The sequence below is a fragment of the Cnephaeus nilssonii genome, assembly GCF_951640355.1.
Source record: "Cnephaeus nilssonii genome assembly, chromosome: 15".
NCBI lineage: Eukaryota > Metazoa > Chordata > Mammalia > Chiroptera > Vespertilionidae > Cnephaeus > Cnephaeus nilssonii.
Genome location: NC_137086.1, coordinates 45,921,037 through 45,943,208, shown reverse-complemented (window position 1 = coordinate 45,943,208; position 22,172 = coordinate 45,921,037). Strand labels below are relative to the sequence as shown.

Sequence of the window (22,172 nt, the reverse complement as noted above, 5' to 3'; positions counted from 1 at the left end):
AACTTAAACAGGAAACTCAGGTTTGCCTTAGTTCATGGTGCTGACATCTCTGAGGCTCAGGACTAGAATTAGGGTTTGACTGCCAACTTCATGAAGTTGCCTTGGTTGAAAAAGCATCTTTGCTCTTCTTGGGAACTTCTCATGCAATGCACACACCTCCACAGAGGGCCTTTATGGATGTGCCTCTACCAAAGAGACACTGTCCAGAATCAGAAAGGCCACACAGGAAATGGCCTTGGGAGATATATACATACACACACACACACACACACACATACAGGTTGTCTAAAAAATGTATACACCCTTTGAATAATTATAAAGTCAGTGTTTGTTAAAATACATTTCATTAAAAAATGAAATATACAGACATTGTGTGCATACATTTTTTGGGACACCATTTTCCATATGAAGCAACAACTTAGCTGAATTCTTTGCTTGATCTTGAGCTTTGGGTATCAAAAAAAGTGAATAGTACATCTCTCAAGGGTCACATTTCAAGCGTGAAGTTTCCCTGGGTACCAGACACTGCGAGGCAAGGGAGGGTCATTTCTGCTTGACCCTCTCTCACCCCATCTTGCCAAGGTCTCTCACCTGGATGTGAGCATGGAGCAGAGTGCCTTTGGCTGGGTGTGGGTGTGGTGGACAGACAGGACACTCTCCTTAGGGACAGAGGGATGAGGCTGCAGGAATCTTGCCCACCTTTCTGCAGTCGATAAGGAATGGAGGATGTCCTTTGCCCAGAGGGCGTGGCCGGGATATTACATGGTTCAGTGCAAACATGGACTCAGTGATATCATCATACATGGGGCTTTATTCCAGTTCCATGGGGTTTGAATTTGCTCTCCTGGGAAAGGGCTACGTGAACATTCCACATCGATTTCAAGAGTGAGTGACTAAGGCTGTATACATGCTCCAGAGTTATCTGTGGTGTTTATTCCCATCCAATCTTCTGGACCGTGGAGCTGCAAGAGGGTCTCAGAGGCAGAATTCGGCATGCTCAGAAAATAACAGTTTTGATACCTTAGCTTCTTTCATTTGTATTTGATTCATTCATAAAATTTTTTTATTCATCCATTTGTTCATTGAACAAATAGAGCAACTACTATGTGGCTGGCTCCAGACAGGTGATGGTAATGTGGTGATGAATCCAACAGCCTTAGTTCCTGCCTTCCTGGAGTTCTCTTTGTTAGAGAAAGACATTAAAGAAATAAATACACAAAGAAATGCATGATTACAAACTGTTGTAGGTACTATGCTGGAAAAGAACGGGAGGGAACGGGAGAGAACAGTTAGAGTGAGGTGTCTAGTGAGGAAGACTGTTATGTAGATCCATATTTACAGTATGTGACCTGCTATTTATTGGTGGGATATCACCTTCTAATGAGTTAGTGCCTGACCCTTGGATAGGACTGAGGGGGCAATTCGGGAAGGCTTCATAAAGGAAGTGGTATTTAAGAAGAATCTTGAAGAATAGGTAGAAGTCTTCTGTGCGGAAACGGGTGGCAGTGTCCAAGGTGAAGGGAACCTGGTGTGTTTGGAGGAATCGCATTCAGCGAGGATGGAGTTTAGGCTACACACGAGGAGTGGGGAGAGATGAGCCAGGAGAGCGAGGCGAAGGCCCATGAACACGGCTCAGACTTCCTCTTAGAGACAAGTCACTGGAGGGAGGGATGAGCTAGCAAGGCACGTTACCAAGGGTCCAGCAAACTTTTTCTGTCAAGGGCCAGATGGTAAACATTTTAAGCTTTGCTGGCTGTGTCGCAACTACTCAATATAGGGTGAAAGCAGCCAAGGACAGTATGTAAATGAATGAGCATGGTTCTGTTCCAATAAAACTGTATGTACAAAAAACAGGCCATGGGCTGGATTTAGCTGTGAGCTGTAGTTTACCAGGCCCTGCTCAGGAACGATAATTCTGGTGGCTCAGCAGAGGTTGGATTGCAGGGTGGAGACAGACTGGAGGGAGGGGGGCCAGTTAGGAGATCCTGCTTTCATTCAGGGAAACTAAGGGAGAGACCATGGGAGAAATGGCCTGTGACATGCTTCAACATTACAATGACAGGGCTGCCCTGGCCGGTATGGCACAGTTGGTTGAGTGACAGCCTTTACACCAAAAGGTCACCAGTTCGATACCTAGTCAGGCATGTGCTCAGATTGTGGGTTTGGGGGATACAGGAGGCAACAGATCAATGTTTCTCTCTCTCTCTCTCTCTCTCTCTCTCTCTCTCTCTCTCTCTCTCCCTCCCTCCCCCGTCCTCTCTCTAAAATCAATAAAAATATATTTTTAAAAAATGACAGGACTACATGACCAATTTGAAGGGAACATGTCTAGTTGTTTCTTTAATGCTTACTGGACTGATTCCTCCAGTGAAGAAAAAAGTTGTGGCCGTTCTGGATGTGTGACTCAGAACCATGTGCACATCCCGGGAGTTTACCTGCTGGTCACAAGACAGGACACGGGGTGCATCACATGGATGACCTTGTTGTCAAGCAGAATTCTTAAGGCTATTAAGTTGTATTTGCTATTTTCCAAACTGAAGTTTAGAAGTGGTAAGTCATTTGCCCAAAGTCACATAGCTGGTTAATGGTGGAACTGAGACCGAACCCCGGTCTAGTGTCAACATTCTTAAAACGAAGTCTTCTACCCTCTTGGCCTATGCAGCCCCCTCCTCTCCCTTCTCTGTTCCTGTTCAAACCCATCTAGCTTTTTAGGGTTCTTAATAGGTCTCTGGCATGGCAAGAACTGAAGCTGAACCCTGGCTGGTGTGTTCAATGGGTAGAGCGTCAGTCTGCGGACTGAAGAGTCTCAGGTTCGATTCCTGGTCAAGGGCTTGATCCCTGGCCCCCAGGTCGGGAGACAACCAATCAATGTGTCTCTCTTTCACCAATCAATGTTTCTCTCCCGCCAACTCTAAAAATCAATGGAAAATATATCCTCAGGTGAGGATTAACAACAAAACAAAATAAAACAAAAAGTACTGAACCTCTGTTTTAGATACAAAAACTGTTAGGCGTGAATTATTGTGTGTTTGATGAAGGACATACCTGGACTTGTAGTTCTAACCTGACGATTTTGTTCGTGTTGCAATCCGGAGAAAATAGTGTGGTATTAGGTTATGGATTAGAGAATCCCTGAATTTAAGTGCCTAGATTAGAACATTGTCCTATTCACTGAGTAATACAGAAGCACAGGAGATAATTTGTCAAATTGAGGTAATAATATCAGAAATGGGAACATTTGTAGGTTTAAATCCTGGAGGTCAGGTTTAGCATCTGAAAGGACAAATTTAACAAGTTTAAAGGAAGTCAGTTCAGTTACCATTGTCCATCGGGTTGTCTAGTAACCCCACTGATTATTAGTTTAGTGTCTGTCCAGGTTCAAATAGAGATGGCCTCTGTGCTGAATGTTTTAAACGGGACTTTGGAGACACAGAAATACTCGAGAACAACTGAATTATATCATGGACAGAGGTCCTCCTAGTGTAAGGTGACCAGATTTTAACATTGGTAAAGCAGGACTCCATTGACGGGGGTGGAGGGGGTGGTGTATTAATATATTTTATTGATTTTTTACAGAGAGGAAGAGAGAGGGATAGAGAGTTAGAAACATCGATGAGAGAGAAACATCGATCAGCTGCCTCCTGCACACCCCCTACTTGGGATGTGCCGGCAACCAAGGTACATGCCCGTGACCGGAATCGAACCTGGGACCCTTGAGTCCTCAGGCCGACGCTCTATCCATTGAGCCAAACCGGTTTCGGCCCGGGGCGGGTTCTTGATTAAAAATTTGGTCTATATTGTAATCGCTTTTGGTTTTTTTAATAAAAGGAAATTCACTTCTTAGGTCATCGTTGAATTTGCATCCTCTTTTCTTACTCATTATGTTAAAAAATCTAAAAAAAATAATTTAAAATTATATTATAAATTATTATATACATATTGCTTAAAAACACAGTAAGTAGGTACATAATTACATGAATATATTTTACTGTTAGTTTATAAATTAAATTAATTTGATTGTTATAAAGTAACTATTTTTTAAAAATTATTTTAATCCTATATTTCTTTCTAAATAATAACAATACTAACTTGTATTATTTTTCCTCTGAATTTGCCGTAACGTAAGTCGTAAGTGTCACTTTCAAGACCGGCGCTAGACTTTTTGCCGCCACTATAAAATATAAATAATACGAGTACTGTCTGCTAAATTCAAGAAAATTTATGTATTTATGAAATAAATAAATAAATTACTTACCTAAATTATCTGAATAGCTGATTTGTAATGACATCACTTGTTTAACTAGCTTACTAGCATGCAGTACGATGTGTATCGTCTGAGAGACAGTTACAAAATGTTTTCGTCGTTGCCAATCCCAAAAAATGCCATTGTTCATTAAGTCCCAACAATGGTGGTCGAATTCTAACAACTGATCAACAATGCGAACTTTGATAAGCAGTTCTCGATAATCAGTTCTCAACAATTATTTGTTATTATTAAAGTTTAACATTATAAAATTAACAAAAATAATATAAAACTCATATCCTGGCTAAATAGCCACATGGCCGCCGAAAACCGTATATTCCCTTCCCCTTCTCCTGCCGTTCCCTAGCTTGTTGTGCATTCTTTCCAAAAATCGGGACTTTTTTAAAATGCCGCGGGACGCGGGACAAATTGTTAAAAATCGGGACTGTCCCGCCAAAAGCGGGACGTCTGGACACCTTATCCAAGTGGGACCTGTTGGCCAGGGTTGGGGCCCATGGTAAACCAATGGCAAGGAGACCCTGTGAGTGATGTGAATCAATTGTGTGACCCACACCTTGGGCCAGGGAGTATGGATACACAACAGAAGTGAAGCTCGCCCAGCACCGAGGAGGGGGATGCCTGTTGGGGGATGAATGTCATTGTCTGCCATAGTTGTTGGTCTGTTTTGACTACCAGCCTTAGTAATTCCCTAAGCCGCCGTAGCAAAGCACTAGTGGCTTAGAATAACGGAAATGTATTGTCTCACAGTCCTGAGGCCAGAAAAGGTATCCGTGGAGCAGGGCTCCCTCTGAAGACACTGGGGAAGGATCTGTCCCACTTCTCCTCTGGCTTCTGGTAGCCTTTGGCATTTTGTCTTCCCCAGGTGGCTCTTGGCATCATCTTCCCTCTGGGTGTGTGTGTCTGTGTCCAAGTGTCCCCTTTTAATAAGGACCCCAGTCATACTGGATGAGGGCCCACTCTAATGACCTCATCTTAACTGAGTTAAATCAGAAAAGACCCTATTTCCAAATAAGGCCTCATTCTGAGATACTGGTATTAGGGCTTCCGCCTATCTTTTTTTGAGGGACATAATTCAGCCCACAGCACAGTCCTTTCCCATGAAGAATTCAGACTGCTTCCTCAGACTGAGGTGACTAAGTGGACTCAGTCCGGATCCTACTTCAAAGTGTGTCCATCTGTGGTCATTTTCTGCCCACCTCCCCCACATGATGCTCGGGAGATGGGGGCTCTGTCTCTGTTTACTCACAATTGATCATATTTCAGATGGTTTCCTGTCCTCACTGCAGCCTTGGCACTGGCCAGCGTTCTCCAGGTCACACTGCGTTTGTGCCCTCAGCCTCTCCTTTCCCTGCTTTTCACTTGGCTCATTCACTTACTAGTTCACATAACAGTACGTGTTGAATTCCTTTTGCATTCCAAGCATGCACTCAGCTCTGAGGATATAAAGGTGAAGAAGACAGTTCATGCTCTCAGGGAGTTCTCGTGGGAGGCCACACAAGCAAACAGTGTGACACAATTGAAAGCAAAAGATTTCTACTGTGCTGTTCTCAGCATAGCATCTCCCTTGGCTCCCTAGTGCTGACAGAAGAGAGTTCAAGCTAGCAGAGCACATGAAGCCCCGTCAGCAGCTTCATCTCTTGCGATTCCTCCCCCTTCACTTTATGCCATACCCAATTCTGATCCACTCACTCATTCCCAGATAGAGTTTTCCGTCTCCATTCTTGTCCACACGAATGCTCTCTCTGTTGGAATGCGTTCCCCCCTCACTATCCCCAGCTATTATCTACGCAATGAACTCCTGTTTCTTCTTAGAGACTCATCCCTGGGGCTGCCTCTTCCAACAAGCTGACGATGCCCCACACCACATCCTCTCTTAGTTCCTCTGTGCTCCCCTCCCCCAAAGAGACCCTGAACCAGGGCTTGTTTATCTTCGTAACTCCCGTTACTAGCATCACGCCCGTATTGATGGTGCTGAATCAATAAAAGAGGAAACGAATGATTCCCAGCCTGTGCTTTGCTTCTGCCCTCCCGGCTGTACTTTTCCCTTGGCGTCTTCCCCTCAAAATCATGTGTCTGTTGCCACTTTTTTCTCTCCCACAAATCCAGAGGCCTCACCGCTCATGACATTCTTTCTGTTTTGCTGACACCTCAGCTACGCTGGCTCTAATGGTCAGCGGCCGCATGCGGTTTCCCACTGGCCATCACCTCTTTGGTCTGCCCTGCTTCACACAGAGAAAGGCCTGCGGGCTTACTGTGGGGAAGCGGTTCTCATAGGACAAGCAGAACTTCCTCTGTGGCCTTCCCCGTTTCTCCATTTCCCAAAGCCCCCACCCCAACTCCAAAAGCAAGGAACACACTAGTTCTGTTTCACTGATTAATTCAACAAGCTTTTTTTTTTGGCCCCCAAGTTTGCATCTGGGGCTATGTGTGAAACACACGAACTCACATCTGGTTTCTTCCTTTCTATCCAAAAAATCTGTGGGGTTTTTTTTTTTATCCTTTCTTGCTTAATATATTGGGTTTCTCTTGAGTATTGAAAAACAAAGTGATTTTCAATTTTTTAAAAAATATATTTTTATTGATTTCGGAGAGGAAGGGAGAGGGAGAGATAGAAACATCAATGATGAGAGAGAATCATTGATCTGCTTGCCTCCTGCCCACCTCCTACTGGGGATCAAGCCCGCAACCCGGGCACCTTTGACTAGAATCAAACCTGGGATCCTTCAGCCCGCAGGTCAATGCTCTATCAACGGAGCAAAACTGGCTAAAGCTGATTTTCAGTTCTTTAGGCTTAAAACTCTTCAAAGGAAATCTTACAGGGAATATCAATGAGGAAAGCAGAAGAAACAAATATTTTTGTATACATTATCATTTTATGTGATAGTTCTAATTGGTAACATACAGTTAATGAGTGAAAACAATGAGATTGTTATGATGAGCTAGGCAATTTGAAATTGAGGGTTTGGGATGACAGTTGCAGCCCCATAGCCTCCTCACTCTTAATGCGTCCCTGTATTTTGTATGCTGGCTGGACAGCCTGGAGAGAATTGTGACAGCTAGACATCGGGAGTGATGACGTTTTTAAGCAGAGTAAGGTTATTCTGATTAAAGTGATCCAAAAACTTGAAAGAGGAATACAGCAACATTTGGTTTTAAAATGGACTTACTAACGCTATGTGACTGCATGTCTTAATTATAAAGCTTCTAAATGAAATGAATAGATGAACAGGTTCTTCAACCAAGTTATATCTTTTTTTTTCTTTTTTTTAAAGTCGGTACTTTCTCTTCTTTTTTTTTTTTAAATATATTTTATTGATTTTTTACAGAGAGGAAGAGAGAGGGATAGAGAGAGTTAGAAACATCGATGAGAGAGAAACATCAATCAGCTGCCTCTTGCACACCCCCTACTGGGGATGTGCCTGCAACCAAGGTACATGCCCTTGACCGGAATCAAACCTGGGACCCTTGAGTCCACAGGCCGACTCTCTATCCACTGAGCCAAACCGGTTTCGGCACCAAGTTATATCTTTGACAGAAAATACTTCCCCAAAATATACTTGCCATTACGAGTTGGGAATTATGTTATTTAAATTATTTTCAGAAGCTTCAGTGCCTGCTTCTCTGTAGTAATCGCTTAAAACCTTTAGCACATTAAAAAAAAATTAATTTGACATATTGAGTCGAAACTCATCAGGACACTTCATGGGGTGAGGAGGGATGGTCACGGCATGGCCCTGCATTTCTGAGTTGGTCTTGTTTGGATTTTTAAAAGCCCGCCAAGCACTCTTAAGGATTAAATAAGCATGAAAGCTACTGACAATGCTTACCACTGTGCCACATGTCACTTTTACTGTCCAGTGTATTATTACATCTTTATATGAGCCTGGGTACCCCGGGCCTTGCCTGCATTTAGCTGAGTGTGAGCCCGCGTGGTGGAAGCGTGCTTGATCAGACAGTTTCACAGCACGAGGAGACTTGTATGGGTGTGAACTGTTAGAAGACATGTTTGGAACTACAGCTTTCCTAATTCATGCCCTATCCACATGTGTTCAGACATAATCACGGCGTTGGCAAGAGAGCCTGTATTTGGAGGTGGGTATGACTATACTAACCTGTAGTTCGTGGGGTCAGTGATGGTTCACATTTGGCATATCACACACTTGAGTGTGTCTGTTTGCAGTTTTAAAAATGACTTTTAAAATGGTATTTAAGTCAAGCCTTTGTAGAACCCTAGAAACAAGCAGGTGGAACTCCATTGTGTTGGGGAAGGTGTAAGATCATTGTGGTCTCAGGGGAGCTGCCGAGCTGGCTTGATGGGGCCTCCCTGTTAGACTCAGAAAGGTGTCTGCCCAGCTCAGGGCTGTCACATCCCAGGTGCTCAGCACCTTGTCTGCATTGAATTGAGCTGGCGCAGAGCCGGGCCTGTGTGGCTGTGGGACTAGCTCCCCCTGGTGAGGAGCCAGCAGGAGTCTCAGGTGGAAGCCTCCCCCAGGATCCACACGGTTCCTGCAGGAAGGCTGGTACCTGCTACCTAGGATTTCCCTTTTCTCCTGCTCTGTGAGGGGTTGCTGGGCTTCCAGACTCCCTATAGTCAGGGTTTTTAAAAATATATTTTTATTGATTTCAGAGAAGGGAGAGGGAGAGAGAGAGAGAGAGAGAGAGAGAGAGAGAGATAAGAAACATCAATGATGAGAGAATATTATTGATTGGCTGCCTCCTGTATGCCCCCTACTTTGGATCAAGCCCACAACTCAGGCATGTGCTCTGACTGGGAATTGAGCCGTGACTTCCTGGTTCATAGGTCAATGCTCAACCATTGAGCCATACCAGCTGGGCATATAGTCAGGGCTTTTGATCCATCTCTCTAACTTCATTAGGGTCCCTGAGCTTATGCTCTGGTTTTTATAATTGTAATACGCTTATAAGTCAGCTTGGGACTAGTAGGCCAAAACAGAAAAGTATCAGAACCCAAAATGCTCCTTGTTCCCCTTTGCACGGTCCTGGTCAGGCATTATTTCTGCCTCCACATTTGCAGATGCCTCCGATATGCTAGACTTGGGAGGCCTCCCTGGTGGTAGACTGAATGAAGCCTTTGCTTAAATACTGGTTAGGAATCAAATGGCAAGTGAATCGCCTTTTTAATGGCCTGGGATAAGGATCCACAAGTCTGCCAACATGTCCTGCCCTACTTGTAATACTAGAGAGAAAGCCACACAGGATTGGTCATAATTATTCAAGCACATATGGTGGGGCTGACCAATGGGGCTGAAATTCTTTTCATGCCCAGTGTGGTCTGAAGGCGGTGATTCTGTCTGACCACTTCCTGCCTGTCTCCATGACGCGTTCTTCTTTCTCCAGGGTCCAGCCTTGGCCTTTGTCAGGGTTACCTCATCTATTTTCATGCTTCAGATAATGACTCTGAAATGGCTTTAATTATCACTCCAGGATCTCAGAATGACTCCAAGCTTCCTTTCCAAAGCTTTTTCCCAAAACTACTTTATATTTCTTACAAGCTGGCCAAACTCAGTGTTCCTGGGTCTGCTTGTGCCTCCTCCATGAAGGAGACTCTGATATAAGGCCCCTGTTCTCAAATAGTGTATAGCCTAATACAAATAGATAAAAAGCGTGGACTCTTACTGTCTGCAAAAGATTGGCACACAGGATTATGAGAGTCCAAAGGAGGGAGCAATTATATACGTAGGGGAGGATCAGAAAAATGTTCTTGCAGGCGGGGACGTGACATGGATCTTGAAGGATGGGTAGGATCCAGAAATGCAATCATATAGAGAAGTACATTTGGCAGAGTAAAACCCAGAGGTGGAACCAGGTGGGAAGTGTATGGAGAAGAGAATGACTCCATTGGCCTGGACACTGGGCTGGGAAGAAGCCATGAAGAGCCTTGATCTGCAGGCTCACATTTGAATTTTACTCTGCAGGTGACAATTTTAGAACAGAATAGTGGCATTATTAGAACACTTGTTTCAGAAGGTAGAGCTCTGACACCAGTATATGATATTGGGGTAGGGGGAGAAGAAAGGGAAGGAATTCCTGAGTTAGGTGAGTGGTAGTGGAGATGGAGAGTTAGAATGGACATGAGATAGAATTTTCAGGCCAAGAGAGCGGAAGACGACCCCAAGTTTGAGCCCGAGTGATTGGGAAGCTCAGGATATTATGAACACTGTAGAGAACAGAGAAAGTGGGTTGGTGGGGGCAATGAATTTAGGACACTCTGGGCTGGAAAGATCTCTGGGAAATCCAGGTCGAGTCTTCCATCTTCCCCTTGTCCAACCTCAATGTTCTGGACTCCCCTTTCAGGTCAGGACGGTCTGGCTCCCTGCCCTCCTCCTCCCAGCTAGAACCAGACCCATCTTATTGCCTGAGTTTATCTGACTTGAAGCAGTAAATCCTTGAGACCTGACCCTCTGGGCATAGGTATCAGGGCATCGGTGCTGGTGGGCCAACCCAAAGCTCTAAGACTAGTCATGAGAACCTTCCTGCCCACCTCCAACCAGGTGCTTGCCTCACAAGACCAGCTTTTGCTTGTCTCTTTTCCAAACTCATGTCCATTTCTGATGTTCTCCCTTGTAGAGGCTTCCTGACACCCATGGACAGAACCCAGAGGCTGAAAACTATTCTATAACTTTCTGGGTTTTTTGTCTGTTCCACCAGCCTAGGGGGCACCTACTCATTGATCAGTTTTAAGACCCTTAGTGTTAGCTCAACTCTTACCTTCCAGGACTCGTCTCCAGTGCCTATATCATCCTCAGGGATGGACCCTGGCCTTCTCCTTACTCCCAGGTGCTACTTCAAGTCCTGCACTTCATCAGAAACTCCAGTGAAATGTTAGGTGTTCTGCGGATACACAGCAAACACTGCATCTTGCACTCACCTGTGACCTCGGATGAAAACATCTTGCATCCTGCCTCCCAGGTTTTGAAAATTCCTTTGGAGTCTCACCCCTCCTCCTGTCCCTACCTTGGTGGTTCTTCCACACTGGGCACCTGACCTTCACCCTGCACGGGAGGTCTTTGGACTGCTGGTGCGGATGTTTTCCGTCTTGGTTGTTTTTCTGCTGGTTGCACTGTGGTTCTGACAGCGCCATCATCCAGCTCCATGGGGGCTTCCTTTGTGTTTAAGGTTTGGGGGCTGCAGATATACACCGAAACTGGGGAGAGAGCTGGGAGCACCCAGAGCTTTGGTGATGTAGTCCAACGTCTTCAACACTTTGTTCTCATTCCGAAGGCTTCACATAATTAAAACCGTTCCTGGCCAACACTAAATACATTTTGCACATGCTGCTTGAATTACTGTGTAGTCTTCCCCTAGTGTGGCTTTCTCAGAGATTAATATTTCACTGAAACGATTCCTCGGGGTAGACTGCAGCCAGCAGCTGTGAAAACTCAACATTTGCTTTATACAATGAAACTTTAGGACAGGGCTGCTTTTCACGTTTCTCAGATATGCTGCTCATTTGGAAAAAAAAAAAAAAAGCATTCTTGGCACAGTGCTTGTGGCATGAGCCAAATATCCCCACTTGAGCTTCTATGTATTCAGATACAAAGTAATGAGAAAATGTGGTTCAAAATGCCCATTATAAAAGTCTGGCCCATATACGTTATAATTACCATTTATTTCTTGAGCACCTACTATGTGCTAGGCGTCTTACATATTCTGCATCCTCACAAACCTCCTGTGACTGTGCCAGCCCTGGGTCTGTTTGCCTCTGACCCCCGCTCTGCCCTGGAGAGCAGGGGCTGACCTGGAGGCTGCCCCTCTCAGGCTCAGGGGTGCTCTGGCTTCCTGTTGGTTTTGGCCCATGGAGGCCCCAGTGGCAGGTTGGGGTAGAGGGAGGGAGGAAGGTAGAGCACATCCTCCCTCTTTCTCTTCATGGAGCATCTCCTCCCATTAGTGACTGCCTCTCCCTGGCTCCAGCTCCCACTGTTTGAGTCTCCATGTTACCTGGTGACCCTGGCTCCTGGGTAACACCGCCCCCCCCCCCCCCCCCACACACACACTTTGTTCCTTCAGCCGCCTGCTGCTTGTTGTTGCTAATCTGTGGATTACCTCAAGGTCCTATCCTGTACGACCTTACTCCAACGAATTCGTCTTTTTAAAGCCATCCAGTTTGAGATCTTTAAACTCTTGGTTTTGCCATCATCGCAGCAATCTGCAAATCTCAGCTTCTCTGTCACCTTCGACATGTATTTCTATCTTTATCACTGCAATCAGTTCCCTGCACCACATTCCTTCTTTTGCAAGTACTTGGCGCAGTTTCTGTTTCCCTGCTTAGCCGCTGATTGATGGATTGAGATAGAAATCATAAGCCTGGTTTTCTGACAAGAAAACAGAGGGTCAGTGTTAACTGACTTGCCCAGTCTTAACATAGGAAATAGCGGCACTTGGGGTTAAGCTCAGGCCTGATCAATAGCTGAAGCGTGTGCCCTTTCCCCTACATCAGCCTCTCAGTCTCCAGGTGCCACACAAACCAAGCGTAATCCCTCCTGTTTAATCCCTTCAGAGTCTGGAAAAAGAAAACTTTCATAATCTCCAAGATTTCCCAAGATGAAATGTTCTCTTCCCTTCAACTGCTCCTCATGAAAATGAATTTTGAGTTTCCCCTAACATCCTGGTTGAGTATTCTAGATGAATGCTTTTTAAACTTTAATGCGAAGGTTATGATTCCGGATGACTCTGGAGATCATGCACACTTGTTCTTAATTAGACTTTTTTTGGTGGGGGGAGATAATTTCAGAGTTACATGCATTTACAAGAGTCAGTATAGAGATCCTATGTTCCATTTAACCAGTTTCCCTAATAGTAACATCTTGCAAAATTATAGTACAATATTACAACTGTGATTTGACCTCGATAGAGTCAAGATATAGAACACTTCCTTCATCACAAAGATCTCTCTGTTGCCTTTTTATAGATACACTACCTTCCCTTCTAATCCCACTCTTTCCTTAACTCCTCATTTGTTACCAAATTAGAAACTACTCATTTGTTCCCATTTCTATAATTTTGACATTTCAAGACTGTTATATAAATGAACTCATACAATACGCGACCTTCTGGGATTGAGTTTTTTCACTCAGCATAATTTTCTAGAGATGCATTCATGCTGTTGCATGTTTTAAATGTATGTTCCCTTTTTTCTTACTGAGTAGTGTACCATGGTGTGGATGTACCACAGTTTATTTGAATATTCACCCATTGAAGAAAGTTTGAGTTGTTTCCAGTTTGGGGATATTACAAATAAAGCTGTTATAAATATCTGTGTGGGTTTTATGTGGACATAAATCTTCATTCCTCTGGGACAAATCCCCAAAATGCAATTGCTAGGTTGCATGATAATCTCATGTCTAGTTTTTTTGTGTTTTTTTTTTACAAAATGCCAAACTTTTCCAGAGTATCTGGTTATTTTTTACATTTCCACCAGCAATGTATGGATGATACGGTTTCTCTACATCCTTGTCAATATTTGGAGGTGTTAGTTTTTAGTTTAGCCATTTTGATAGGTATGTAGTGGTATCTCATTGTGGTTATAATTTGCATTTTCCTAGTGACTAATGATGTTGAATATATTGTCATGTGCTTATTTGCTATCTGTATATCTTCTTCTGTGAACTGTTTCTTCATGACTTTGTCCCTGTTCTAAATGGGTTGTTCACTCTTTTCCTGTTGAGTTTTGAAGGCTCTTTATATATTTTAGATACTGTTCCCTTTAGTAGGTATGATTTGCAAATAGAAATGGGCAAAAGTAGACAGTCGTTCGTATGGAAAAAGACATGCAGGTTATGATGCTCAGAATAGTTTTATTAACTCTGTGTTTTGTGTACTCACAATTATAAACCTACATTTCCCCCCACTCTATAGCTTGTCTTTTTCATCCTCTTAACACAGATGAAATGTTTTTAATTTTCATGAAGTCCAAATTATCAATTTTTCCTCTTTTGGATTGTGATTTTGGTGACAAGTCTACGAATTCTTTATCTAACCCTAGGTCCCAAACGTTTTCTCCTATTTTTTTCCCAAAGTTCCATAGTTTTACATTATACATTTTGGTCCATTCTGAGTTAATTTCATATAAGGTGTGAGACTTAGATTGAGGCTTACTTTTTTGCCTATGGATGCTCCAGCACCATTGGTTGAAAGGGCTGTCTTTCCTCTATTGAATTGCTTTTGCAACTTTGTCAAGTATCAGTTGGGCGTAGTTGTGTGGGCCCACGTCTGGGTTCTCTGCTCTGTTCCATTGATCTGCGTGTCTATCTCTCTGCAATAACACACAGTCTTGATTAATATAGTTGGGTGGTAAGTCTTGAACTTGAGTGGACTAACTTCTCCCACTTTATTCTTTTTCAAACTAGTTCCTTTGCATTTTAATATAAATTTTAGCATAATCTTATCTATAGCTACAAAAAAATCTTGCTGGTGTTTTTTAACAGAGATAGCGTTATACCTGTTTAACAATTTGGGGAGAATAGCATCTTTATTATGTTGAGTCTTTCAGTCTGTGGCCATGGTATGTCCCTTCATTTGTTTATATATTTTTATTTCCACAGCATTGTTTTCAGTATTCAAGTTCTGTACATGTTTTGTTATACTTATACTAGAGGCCCGGTGCACAAAATTCGTGTACTGGAGGGGGTGGGAGGATCCCTCAGCCAGGCCTGCGCCCTTGGGGGATGTCCGACTGCCGCTGTGCTCACCAGCCATGAGCCTGGCTTCTGGCTGAGCCGTGCTCCCCCTGTGGGAGCACACTGACCACCAGGGGGCAACTCTTGCATTGAGCATCTGCCCCCTGGTGGTCAGTGTGTCTCATAGCCACCAGTTGTTCCACCGATCAATCAATTTGCATATTACCCTTTTATTACATAGGATCTAAGTTTTTTTTCCTTTCTTTGTCCTCACCTGAGGATATGTTTATTGATTTTTACAGAGAAAGAGGGGGAGGAGGAAGAGAAACATTGATGTGAGAGAGAAACATCGATTGGCTGTATTTCATTTTTTGAGCAATTGTAAATGGTATTATACTTTAAATTTCACTGTCCACATGTTCCTTGCTAGTATACAGAAGTAAATTTGATTTTTATATGTTTAGATTGTCTCTCCTGTGACCTTACTGAATTTACTTATTAGGGCTTTTTGGTTTGTTTTTGTTTTGGCAGATTCCTTGGGATGTTCTATGTAGACCACCCTGTCATCTGCAAATAGAGACAGTTTTACTTCTTTCTGATCTCTCTCTGATCTATAGCTAAGACATCATTTTCCTCAGGTTGCTTTCAAGATTTTTCTTCTTCGTTTTTTATTTTCAGGAGTTTAATTAGCTTGTTTGGGATTTGCTCAGCTTCTTGAATCTGTAGGTTTATGTCTCTTGTCAAATTTGGGTAATTTACAACCATTATTTCTTTTATTGATTTTTCAGTTCTGCCTATTTTCTACTTCTCTTCTGGGGATCTGAATGTTAGATCTTTTTTTTTTTTCTTCTTTTTTTTTTTTTAATATAGTCTCACAGATCCCTAAGTCTCTGTTTAATTTTTTTTTTTTGGTCTATTTTCACTTTGTTGCCCCATTGAATAAGTTCTATTGTTCTATCTTCCAGCTTACCAATTCTTTCCATTGTCCCTTCCATTCTGCTATTTGAGTCCATTTACTAATTTTTATTTTGGTTATTATACTTTTTAATTCTAAAATTTTAATTTTTAAAAATGTCTTCTATTTCTTTATTGGGATTTCTTTTTATTTCCTTGCTGAGAATTCCATGTGTTTTGTTTGTTTGTTTTTTCCCTATTTTCTGCATGTTTATGCATATACACTCCTCTCTGTATATGTATTTCACATATACAGAGAGAAGGGGACAAGAGGAGAAGGAAGGGAGAGACAAAGTTTGAGGTAATTTATAGATATAGATATAGATATAGATATAGATATAGATATAGATATAGATATATAAAATCTCTTTTCTCTTTCTCTTATCTATCTATTATCTATCTATCTATCATCTATCTATCTATCTATCTATCTATCTATCTATCTATCTTTCTATCTGTCTGCCTGCCACTATAGAGAGAGATGGAGATCAGTCAATAAAGGGAAGGTGAAAGAAAGATAAATCATTGATGGAATGGAATCTTATAGGAAGAAGGAGGAAATTATTTGATTAAAAGCACAGGTAAAATCTTCCTTAGAGATGGGAGGGAGAAAGGTCAGGATCAGATGGAACAGGGGGAAGTTACAATTCATGGAGGTTGGCCCCGATTTTCTCTGGGAAGATGGGGCACATCAGAGAAGAGGACTGGAAGAAAGAAGTAGAGGTTTGGTACATTTCCTCTTGAAAATGAGAAAGTGCCATGCCAGGGACATGTAGTTTCCTAGCAACACAAGGGCCTCACTGAGGACATAAGCCAAACGTTTGCAATGATGCTAATAAGAATGATCTTTTTTTTTTTTTTTTTCAGAAGCACTCAGCCTGTGGTCAGGAAAGTGGGCAATGAGGGCTGGAGGGGTCCTGTGCTTAGGCTGGGGATCGGGGGAAGGCAGCAAAAAGGTCCTGGTAAGAGCCGAGTGTGGTGTAGTTACAGTGGCCAGGCTGTGCAGAGAAAAGTGATTGTAGGATGAGACTTGTATCCTGGGTGAGCTGGAGAGTATAGGGAGCCAGAGATCTCAGACAAATTGGGAGCTTGTTTACTTTGATTCCAGGAGTGAAAGGCAGAAGGGTGGGAGGTTCTGGTTGGAGAGTGGGATTTCTAAGTGTGAGTCATTCATTCATCAACGGTCACTCAACGCCAGCTCTGGGCACTTACTGTGGGGACTCTGGGAACTTAGCGATGAACAAAAACACAGTCTCTGTCCTGAAGGAGTTCACAACCCCAATTCCAGAGTCAGCACTTTGCAGGTGACGACATGGTCCAGGATATGTCCCTGGAAATGGTTTGCTGCAATGGGCTGGGGGGAAGGTTGGCCGAGCCAAGGGAGCCGAGCAGCTGGCGGGCCAGCATGTTGGATGTGTCATCCACAGGTGTTTGTCAGTCCCGCAGAGAAAATCGGGTTTCCCTCTGCGCCGTTGGGGGCCACGTGTATCCTCTTTCCATCCTGTGCTGTGGGAGCCATTTTCCACTGAAGCCCTTGCATCTCAGGCTCTGTGTGGCCACGCTGGGGTCAGTCCTGAGGGCGGTTTTCCTTAGTGTGGGGTGGAGGGTGAGCACGGCTCAGAGAGCTGCTTCCACACGTTGGCGCACGCGTCTCCAAAGAACTACCAGGGCTGAACTGCCAGTTTCCTTCCTTCGTTTCTTCACCGGTGACGTGGAGATAGGAAGGTGCCACAGGTCCTTGTGAGGCAGGGGCAGCGGGGTTAAGTACCTATAAAGACGCAAACAAACCATCAGCCGTCGGATGCTGTGGGAGTCAGCAGGAAGCGGTGACGACAAATGAATGAGTGTGTCTGGGTGGGACCCAGGCCTCCCAGAGGCCCCACTGGCTTCCCTTGCTGGGTGAGCAGAGGCCCTGAGACTTCTGGATGACAGGCACAGGCTGCGGGAATCCACACGTCGGCGTTTCCAGGTTTCTCGTGCCCACACAGACTTCGTGAGACTTCATTTCACAGCCCATCTGGGCATTGCTATCTGGGAACCGAGTCCCCTCCCTTCCTGTTTCAGAGAGGCTGGCCTCAGACCTCACTGACGAGGGCCCATGTGGACACATCCCACTCCAGCAGTTTTGTGGGTTTTGGCTGACAGGAGGGAAGAGGAAGCGTGTGTCTTTGATCTTCTACCCGTTGCTTTCCTCTCTGCTATGGCCTTGGGAGGTCGGTTTCTCTGGCTGTCTGGTTCAAATTCCAGATTTAATTGGCAGTGGGCTTTGCCCTCTCAGGGGATGGCATTCCATCTCTAGAGGGATCCAGACAAACATCACCAAGGCACTCTGCTCAGTGGTTCGTGATGACACCAGCTCTAACGCGTGCTGTGACCTCCTGGGCATGTGATGCTCTCTGATGTGCCATTTCTGTTTTCTTTCAGAGCCCGAGAAGCCAACTGGGGCCAACCAAGTTTCGGGACCTGTACTGCTGGATACTAATGTCACCAGAGATGAACTGTTCTTACCAGAGATTCTTCTGTTCCTGACCGCACACCTCTCCCCAGGGAGCTAAGGGGTAATGAGATTTTTTACCAGCCTCTGCACACTATGATGTAATAAGATAGTCCTCTGCATGGGGGCTTACATACCAGGGGTGCTCACTGTTGATGCTGCAATTTAAGATGAACTGTATCATCACGAGGTACATTTCATTTTATACATTCGGTGATTACGCTCGATGTAAATGGGATCCAGAGAAGATGGATTTGCAGCACTGGAAATGAGGTTACCTTGAACAGGAAAGCCAGTGAGAGATAGCATACAATGCATACAATTAGCCATTCAGTCTAGAAGGCAGTACCCATAGGATGGGTTGTTATCTTCATCAAGGAGACCAGCATGTGTTCAGGAAGGCAAAATTCTGAGATGTGAGTCATGGACAGGAGCCATCTCTTTTCAATCATGTTGCAGTTTGTCAGCAATTAGGCGAAGGAGCTTTGGGTCACAGATGAAAGGAAGCTGTCGGAAGGGAAGACTTACAAGAATTGGTAGGCTCTGTCCGATGAGAGCGTGCTGTGATGCTGGGTGACTCTCCCTAGAGTTTTCTCTAGACCTGATTTTCCCCTAGAATAGTGTAAGATTAACCAAGGGGTCGTCACTAGAAGAAGAAAGCCCCAGCTTTGGAAATCTATAGGTCCTTAGTCCTAATTTTGCCCTCACCAAGATAATCCCCAGGGTCACATTGCCTGGAGGAGGACCTGATCTAGATCTTGCGGCAGGTGGCTCTCCAGTTATCCTATATAATAAAAGGCTAATATGCAAATTGTCCCCTCTACCGGGAGTTCAACCAGGGAGCAGAGCCTGCCAGCCAACCACCCGTAGCCCCTCCCCCCCGCTGGCCCCTGCCCGATCAGCCCAAATCGGGGCTGGCCGGCCGGACCCCACCTGTGCACGAATTCGTGCACTGGGCCTCTAGTGAATGAATAAGCTGGTATTGGTTGATGTTATGTTCTCTTGAGGGCTTGGTTAATGTGGGTTGTTCTCCCAGAGCCTGTTCACTCTGGTCACTGGGAACACTGAGTTGCTGGCCCAGGGCTTGGATTTGTGATGCCCTTATCAAGGCTGCCAGGAGCTGCCATGCAGCCCATCTCTCGGACACATTTCTGATTGTATTGGTGATGTGCATGAGGTTCACAAACACTGAGGGGCACTTAGACTGGTCGATGAAGAAATAATGTTTGTTCTAGAACAGGGTTTCTTAACCTCAAGATATTAATATCTTGGGCCAGATAGTTCTTTGTTGGGGGTGGGGGAGCTATCGTGCATTGTAGGATGTTTAGAAATGTCCTTGCTCCCTACCCACTGGATGCCACATCAGCCCTCACTGCAATTGCGGCAACCAAACATGTCTCCAGACATTGTCAAATGTCCCCTGGTGGTGGTGGGGGGGGGGGGCAAACTGCCCAAAGTTGAGAATCACTGTTCTAGGAGCTGTAGCCAGTGACAAGGAGCTTCCTTGAGGAATAGAGCACAAAACTGCACTTTGGGGTGGATCAGTGCTCCATGCCCCTTTTATATTGACAGATGTATTAATTAAGGTTCTCCAGAGAAACAGAACCAGTGGGATGGAGATTTTGTATATATATATATTAGTTATTTTTTTTAATCCTTGCTCAAAGATATTTTTCCATTGATTTTTAGAGAGAGTGGGAGAGAGAAACATCAATGTGAGACACATCGACTGGTTGCCTCCTGCACGTGCCCTTGACCAGAATTGAACCCAGGACCTTTTGGCCTGCAGGCCAACGCTCTATCCACTGAGCTAGGGCTATCTGTAGATTTATTATGAGGAAGTGGCTCATTTAATCACAGAGGCTGACAAGTCCGAGTCCGTAGGCCTGTGAGCCAGGGGAGCTGATGGCCGAAAGCCCAATCTGAGGGCCAGAGAAGATGAGATGAGATGGGATGTCTCAGCCCAAATAGTGAGGCAGGAAACAAGGAGCAAATCCCCTCTTCCTCCACCTTTGGATCTATGCCGGCCCTCAGCAGATTGGATGATGCCCACACGCTGGCGAGGGCCATCAACTTTCGTGAGTCCGTCGATTCAAATCCTAATCTCATCTGAAAACACCCTCACAGACACACCCAGAAATAATGTTTGATCTGGACGCCCTATGGCCAGTCAAGTAAACTCATAAAATTAACCATCACAGTAGGAGGTGGGGTAATGTTTTTGTTGTTGTTGTTTGTTTTTTAAATACTTTATTGATTTTAGAGAGGAAGGGAGAGAGAGAGAGATAGAAACATCAATGATGAGAAATAATCATTGATTGGCTGCCTCTTGCACGCCACCCACTGGGGATCGAGCCCAGAACCCAGGCATGTGCTCCTTGGTGGGAATTGAACCTGGGACCCTTCAGTCTGCAGGCCAACACTCTATCCATTGAGCCAAACCAGCCAGGGCTTAAATAGAGGGCAAACCGCCAGTGGAAAATGTGCAGAGCTACCTGGAGCTTTCCCACCACCCCTAAGGGAGGGCTCAGGGAGAAGAGTTGAGGCACAGCATTTGGGGTTCTTCACTTCTCTGACTTCTGTAGACCTGTCTCATTGGCAGCTCTCCCGAACAGGATCTCCTCTGCCCAGACCTGCCCTGGGTCTTGGTGTCCTCACTAAGGTGCTCTGAGCCACTTGGAGAACGGACTGTATGGCAGGGCCAGCAAGGAGTGCTCTCCTGCCCTCGATCAGATTTATAACGGAGGCACTAAGCGCAACTCCACCTGGGCCTGTGCTGTTAATAGCATTTTAGTGCTCAGGCTGAAGCGGATCACAGATCTACTGGGCAAACTCTGCTGGGCATCTTGTAAAATGAGATTTTGACTCTGAGGGTCTTGGGTGGTGTCTAGGATTGTGCAGATCTAACAAGCTCTCCTGTGGTGTCAATGCTGCTGGTCCTTGAACCGTATTTGAGGAGTAAGAACCAGACCAGAGGTCTGGAAACTATGGTCCATGGACCAAATTGGGTCCACTTCTTTTCAAAAATAAATTTTTGTTGGAACACAGCAGTACTTATTCATTTACATAGTGTCTACAGTGGCTTTTGTACCACAATGACAAGGTGGAGTAGCTGAGACAGAGTCCATGGCCCTCAAAGCTTGAAATACTTACTCTCTGGCCCTACAGTAAAGATGTCCTGACCCCTACTCTAGGCTGACTTGTGCCAACCGTGTCCTGATTGTCTTTAGGGTGGACCACCCAGAGGTTGTTTTCCTTCACCCTTGTCCTGCTTTCTTTTCCCTCTTCCTCTTGCATCTGGCTCTTGTAGGCCTCTCGGTTAGCACCTGGGGCATGAGGAGAGGCAGGAAGAATTTCTGTGCCACTTAAAGCTTCCATCTTGCACGTGGTCCTCTCATAGACGGAGGAAGTGCTCTGCTTGGCACCCCGCTCACAGCCAGTCAGCCCCGGCATCCTTTTAGAGTTCAAGGCAGCCCACCCTCAGACCTGCTCAGAAATATGCTCTGAGGCTTAAGCATACACAGCTCAGGCCTAATTGTTCTTTCTGTTTTTCAGCCAGCAAGTCAGCCAGAATTTACTTAGAACCTCCTTTCATTAGCACTGAGTTAGGTGCTTGGGTAACAAGGATTTGTATGATGCCTCTCCAGTCTTGGGGACAGACATATACACTGATCATTCTAATTAGTATGCCAGAGGTGCACTATTAGAAGAATATTTGAATACTTTGATAGCAAAGAAAGAAAGAGTCAGGAGGATTTGGAGCTTCACTGCAGTAGACTTTTTTTTTAAATTATGAAATTTTATTAAATTTTACACAAACACA

At 44.6% G+C, this 22,172-nt stretch overlaps 1 protein-coding gene across 2 annotated transcripts in view; it reads left to right on the top strand.

Annotated features, from left to right (window-relative positions):
• Positions 1–22,172, top strand: part of EVA1A (eva-1 homolog A, regulator of programmed cell death) — a 51,556-nt gene that overhangs the window by 10,659 nt on the left and 18,725 nt on the right. For both annotated transcript variants that reach the window (XM_079792470.1, XM_079792469.1), the window contains exon 2: positions 18,280–18,413. The gene's annotated coding sequence lies outside the window, so the exon portion shown is untranslated. The remainder of the gene's footprint in view (positions 1–18,279; positions 18,414–22,172) is intronic.